Here is a 7,097-nt window from a genome sequence, read left to right on the forward strand (position 1 = left end):
TGGTCCGCCTTTCTCTGATTCGCGCCCATCTGAGGAATTTACCTTCGGGTTCTTCACTCCGGAGGTACCCTCTCTGTGTTGGTCGTTATCTTGTTGTTGGGCCATGTCTTCATTGTCATTACCCATGTCTAGATTCTCTTGTTCAGAATCTGTTTCCACATGTCCTTCTTCGTGGGATCTGTCCGCCATTAATGGATGATCTCGCGGGTCCCCAGCAACGGCGCCAATGTTACGGTGGGTAACCGGAGATTGTCTGAATGGATGGCGTTGGCTGGCCCAAATGTGTGAAGGAGGAGGTTTCCGTGTGAGTATGCAACTCGGGAGACTCCGTCCGACTTGTGCTCGTGAGTGAATGGGGGGTGGTACCTGCAAAGACACTCCGATGCCTAAGTTAGCAAGAGTGTGAGCAGGTCTAGAGAGTATTGGGTTTAGAGATACCTGAGGGGTGTCAGTGTATTTATAGTGGTGAGCCAATAACCACCATTGAAGTAGTGCCGTATCTTTAGGGTGCTAACCGTCCCTATTATCTTGGGGAGGTTAAGATATGGCTTTATGAAGCGGTTAGAGAGATTTTAGGGGCGGTTAATCATTTGAGTATTTATCTGCCAGTTTAACCTCATATCCGACTTCTTCAGACCAAGTCGTGGTACCGACTTCTTTAAAGGTTGATACCGACTTTCTTATGTGAAGGTCGGTACTTAACTAGGCTTAATCCTTTGGACTAGGCCTTTTATTTGGGCCTGGACCTTTGTTATCGGGCCAGGGTATGAACAATAACTAACAAAAAGTTTTAAGATTTTAGCGGTAATAGTAATGGCAACTAAAAATAAATAATATTACAATTTTAGAATTATTTTTAGTGGCCATATAAATTGCCAAGAAAATGGCCACTAATAGTTATATACATTTTGTGGCCATTAAAAAGGTCTTTACCGGTAAATATTATAATTTTCGCTAAAACCTTTTAGCGGCAAAGATAAGACGGCTAATGTCTAATTGCCGGTAAATGTATTAGCGGCTATTTTTATTGCCGCTAAAAACAAAATAAATGGCCGCTAAAAGTGATTTTTCTTGTAGTGGGTCTCCAACAGTACCACAAAAAGGAATTATACATTACAATTAGCAACCACAATAATAATCATATTATAGTACATAAAATATAGACATACTTGCTATAATATTCAAATATCTTGAACCAACTCATGTCCTCGATAGACAAGCACGGTTTCGAACTGCACAACTGCTAATGGTTCTTTTTTACACATCGCTTTAAACCATGTCTGTAGAGCCTTATATGAGGTCTCCCAATCACCAAATATCTTTTCCACTACTTTTTGCTTAACCAACAATGTTTTACGGTAGCTCATCGTGTAATTGAACTTTGCCTGAACATCTACAATCACATATTGCACCTTTACACATAGCTCATCTGTAATACATCTGCAATCACATCTTTCACTAATGGCTTTATCGCTTTTTACATATAGCTTTTGTTATAACATCTTATTTTCTAACAATGTTTCTTTTAGATCAAACTAGCCTTGATAAGCCAATCACAGTTGTTTCCATATTATTGTATACATTTGGTATAAAATAGCGTTGGTTCAGACTCGTAGACCCGATAGTCAACTCCTCTATGAATCATATAGTCTTTGATCGTTATGATCATAGTCTCTCTAGAACTGAATTCCATCTCAATAACAAATTCGCCATCTGCAATAACAGATGGGTCTGCAACAATACCACAAAAAAGAATTATGCATTACAATTAGCAACCACAATATAATCATTATCTTATAGTACATAAAAATATAGACATATTCTATTAACATCATATTCACATACTAGCATTCAAATACTCAAGATACTCTGGTGTATTCAAAGTGCAAGGTTTAAAGCGTGCATAAAAGACGGCTCCCCAAATGGATGTTGGCTTGTTAGTGCATTTTTCATTTCTTCTACATCAGCCTTATTAGTGCACTCAACATCGTCACCATCTACATTTGGATCATCTATCTCATATCGGCTTTTTCAACCACAAAAGGCAATTGTTTGAACTAAAGATGGCAATGGGTCCCAATAAGAGTGGGACCCTTCCCTCACTTTTTCTCCCTGTTTAGTAAAATACCCCCTATTCCCGTCACAAGTCCCCATTTATTTCTCCCTGCGGGGGAAGTGGATACCCACGAGTATCGATGAATAATTGGATATTATTAAGTTTTAATTTTTTGTTAAAAAATTAACACAATCATAATAAAATCCTATATAATTCAACCAAATATATCAAATCACACATAATTCAAATACAAATTTAATATAATAACATATACAAAATTTTCAACATATAAATTAGAATAAAATGAATTAGAGTTATTACTTACATAACTTATATATACAAGGACTTTTAAGTAAATATTTTTGCAGGGATTTTGAATGTTTCCGTGTAGCAGATACTTTAATCCCCGTCCCATTCCCATTTATTCGTGGGGGTAGGTCTTGTCCCCATGGAAATTTTGCAGGTCTTTGTTAACCTCTCCATTGTAGGTAATCTCCGTAGGTATCTGTGGGTGCTGATTTTTTTGCTATCCCTAGTTGGACTCAACATATTGCTCGATGACAGACTCTTGTGATCGACTTTCATGATATATTGAAAATATTTCTTACATCATTGTTTCATTAGTGACATGTTTTGTTTCAAATTGTATGAATCCTCCAAATATTATTACAGGATACATGTACACAACACTAGTCACTCTATTCAATATTTGAGGATCTATCCTTTCAAAAAATTATACCTTTTAGTTACTCAAATAATATTATAAAAGGAACAATAATATCACATGAATTCTCATACATAAATCTTACACCTTTGAATGTCTAAATAAAATTTAACAATTATAATATACTCTTAAAACTAATTTTAATTATCACTTTTTCTTTTCTCATGATATTTTTAAAATAAAATGCAAGAATAACAAAAACAAAAACACCAGAAAAACAAAAATAAAGAAGAAAAGGAGGAGAAACTGTAAATTGAATACGAATTCTCCATCATTTAATCCTTATTTGTAGTTGCTGAGATTCAAATTTTTTTATTTTTATTTTTATTTTGACAAGTGGCTCCCACCATATATTAAGTCATCTCACTGTACATCAAGCCTCTATTTTCTTCTTTTTAAAATTTTTTACGTCAATGCAATAATCGTTCTCTCTAATTTTCAATGTTTTTGTCTTTTCTTACTGTTTATAAATTGTAGACAATAATTTCTATTAATTTTAATATACTTGTAAAAGAATAAATTACTATTTATACCCATAAAAGATGAGAACGCTGACATATGTACCCATGATAAATCAAAACTAATTTTGTACCTACAGAAGATACCTTTCGAGTGATAAAAGTACCCTCTTTTGGTTATGCACTTGCTTCATTACTATCTGAACCTACGTGGCACCCAAAGATATTCATACGCTCCCACCAAAGATTCGAAGGACTCACCGCACTCAATCCTCCCTTCTCCTCTTTTTCTTCCACCACCGCCTCTTCTACCAATTCAACTAAAGACTCCAACAACTCTATCGTACATAAGAAGCTTCAGAAGCTCTCACGAAATGTTTTTGAGGCCATTGCGTCACTCAAAGACACTCTCAACATTCAAGACTCCAATACTACAAGGGATCTACTTTTCTCTTCTCTTTTTCTACAAATTCTTCGAAGATCAAAGGGTCACAAAACGTTGTGTGTGGCTATATTGTTTGAAACCTGACTCAGCTATATCCTGAAAGTCAGTTATCAGAAAAGCTCATGTCTAATATTCAGAAGCACTGTGATTCGCTGCCACTGAAGTTTGAACTAGAATTCAATGCTAAAATTTTGATCTTTTTTCGGATTCTGAAAATCCCATTTTCTTGATCTGAATTATACCCTTATGTCTACATTTTTCACAACTTGAAAACTTTAAGTGAAGTAAAACAAGAAATGAAAGTTTTTTAATAAATTTTTCCTAATTTTTACACTTTCTTTTTCTGGGTTTTGTTTGCTTTAATATTATAAACTCTCTCAACTTTTTTTTTTCATTTTCTTCTTCTGCAATCTGGGAGTTTCAAGTGACCAAAAAATAAAATGATGATTTTAATATTTAGTTTTTTTTTTTGTTGAGGGGAGGGGAGGTATTGTTCGATTTAATATTACTATGTTAGAACCCTCATCAGAATTTTACTTTTTTAGAATGTAAAAATATCAAGTAACTAAAGATGAATATTTTTCGCCTTCATTACACTTTATTTTTTGTTGATGATTTATTTTGTTGTTTCTATAGCTATGCACAAGCTGATTTTGATACGAAGGATGTGTTTCTTCACATCAAGCTGATGGAACAAGCATTAGCCAGTGACTACTTGCTTTCCTGATTCAAGAGGAGAGTGATGATGATGGTGGTGGTAGTGGTAGTGGTAGTAATAGTATTATTAAAGGGTTTGTGTTGAAGTTCACTTTTGCATATAATTTTTCAATTTAGGTAGATAGGGTGTAGAACTGTAGATAGGTTTTGGAAGGATTGGAGTCCTAAGTAAGTTTGGATAATAACAAAATAAGTGAATAATTAAAATAGAATATTTTTATCACACAGAAGACTTCTTTAGTGAATACAAAATCAATTTTAATTTATTATGGGTACATATATTAGTATTTTTATCTTTCATGAGTATAAATGATAATTTATTCACCAATAAAATATACAATTATAACATAATTATTATACATTATACCAAATATCAGTCCATATTAAATAAAATGACTCTGTAATATACTCTAAGTTTATTATAAACAATATTTTTAACTATCAAATTTCTCATTGGAGTTCACATAATTTAAGGTTAAGACTCAGAGATGTACCTATCAATAAAAAGAAATTATTGTTTAATTTAATCCTATAATATAGGTTCTATTTTATTTTATTAATGAGACACTTTCGATTTCTGTGTAAAGATCGCCGAAGGCAGCAATTACGTGCCTAACAAAAACAACACTTTCCTACATCGAATATGTTATATTTTTATGTCGCTCCAAAATAGCAATGATCCCATGTCTTCCATATTTTCTATATAAGGATATGGCCCTTAGTGTACTCAAAAGAGAAAGGGAGTGAAAAATATACTGTTAATTATCATATGAACTATCAACATTATTAAAACCATATATTTTAATTTTTTAAAAGGAGTGAAACTTTGAATTACGCACATAAAGCCCACGGGTTATCCTTATTGTCTACAATTTTTGAAGCAGTGTCTTCACTTTTCACTAAAAGAATTTAAGGTTATGCCAAGGGACTTCTTATTATAAAATTACAAATCTAAAGAATTATATGCAGTAGATATTTTTTAAATATTTTTATTTATTTGTTAATATATTTCTTAGAGAAAGTGTCAAATTTTATGTTCCAACTCAACATTAAAATATAGCGTTGGTAAATTCCCCATTCTATCGAAATGAAATTCGTAAAATCGTACCCTTAAATTGAGCCAGGATTTGATTTAATATCTACAACTTATAGATACAAAAATTCTAAATATAATTTTTTTTTAAATACATATTTATTTATCTACATATATTCTAGAGTAAATTATATATTTAAATAAAGTAGAATTTAAAATTACCCAATTACAATATTTAAAAAATGGTTATATATATTTCGGTTCTATATTTATTTTATATAAATTGCTGTTGGATAAAATTTTTTTAAAATTTATACATATAAATCGTTAAAGAGTGTAAAAATTTATATAACAATTCACTATTATCAGAAAGTTTTAGAAGTTATAAAAAATTTATGTAAAAGGTGACTACTATCACGAACCCTTAGAGGTTTAAAAGAAATGGGAATCTAAAACCATTGGTAAGTCCAATAGTTTATGTATATTTTGTTTTCTTCTTTCGTATGTCATCACTTTGAGTTTGTTTTTTGAAATGATGGTATGAAACAATTTACTCTTATATATGTGTGAAGCTAAAGTAGAAATAGGATATTCTTTTTGTTTGACAGAAACATAATTAATTTTAATACTGATTATTTTATTAAAATTTAGATATACTAGTAAGTTCTTTTAATATTTATAAAAAGGTGAATTCTACTCAACCCCCTCTGAAATAATATGTAAGTTACCCTTCATGATGTGTCACATTTTAATTCGTTATTATCTTAACTATAGTTGAGTTATTTTGTAATTTATTATTTTAGATGGGTAATTGTATAATTTTTTAAAATATTAAAATTCTACCCCGTTAATTGAAACACGTTCTCACGCAATCTCTTTCTACAGTGCATCGTTCCTTAACGGGTCATTGAATTATCATGACTCGTAACTTTTCCGTTCTTCTCAGTATAGCTAACGCCGACTTCATTTCTATCTCTTGTCCTCTCACTCAATCCCTTTTTTTGGCCATGACCCATGAATCACTCCTTACCAACATCAACATCATTAATGGTTAGTTCAGTTATTAAATTTTTTCATTAAAAAATATATATTTATTTAACTACATGATAGAAAAAAAATATATATTTATTTAATTACATGATGGAATATATATTCATATGTAAACTATAATATAATAAAATAAATCTATTCAAAATACTTAAAAGTATATTTAAAATCATAAACATATAAATATATAATAATAAAATTTGTACTCTAACCAAGTAAACATATTTTTTATCATACATAAATGATTTAAAAAATAAATATATTATTAAAATTAATAATACAAATTTAAAATAATAAAATCCAATTTTTACTATATTTTTTATAATATTTTTATTTTTTTAATTTACAATTTATTAGTACTTTATTATTTAATTAATGATTAAACAACTTATTTTTATAATTTTTTTTTGTATTATCTTAGAGAAGAGACCAACATAATAGTTTAAAAAATAACGTAAAAATAAAATTTTAAATAAAAATATTTAATATTAAAATTTTTAAATACAAAAATAATTTGTATAGATATTCAAGATATAAATATGAAATATATGTTTAAAATAAATAAAAAAGACAAAAATAATTATTTATTTCTCATGAGTACTCCTATTTTATCTGTT

Source organism: Arachis duranensis, chromosome 9 (assembly GCF_000817695.3).
Source record: "Arachis duranensis cultivar V14167 chromosome 9, aradu.V14167.gnm2.J7QH, whole genome shotgun sequence".
Taxonomy (NCBI): Eukaryota; Viridiplantae; Streptophyta; class Magnoliopsida; order Fabales; family Fabaceae; genus Arachis; species Arachis duranensis.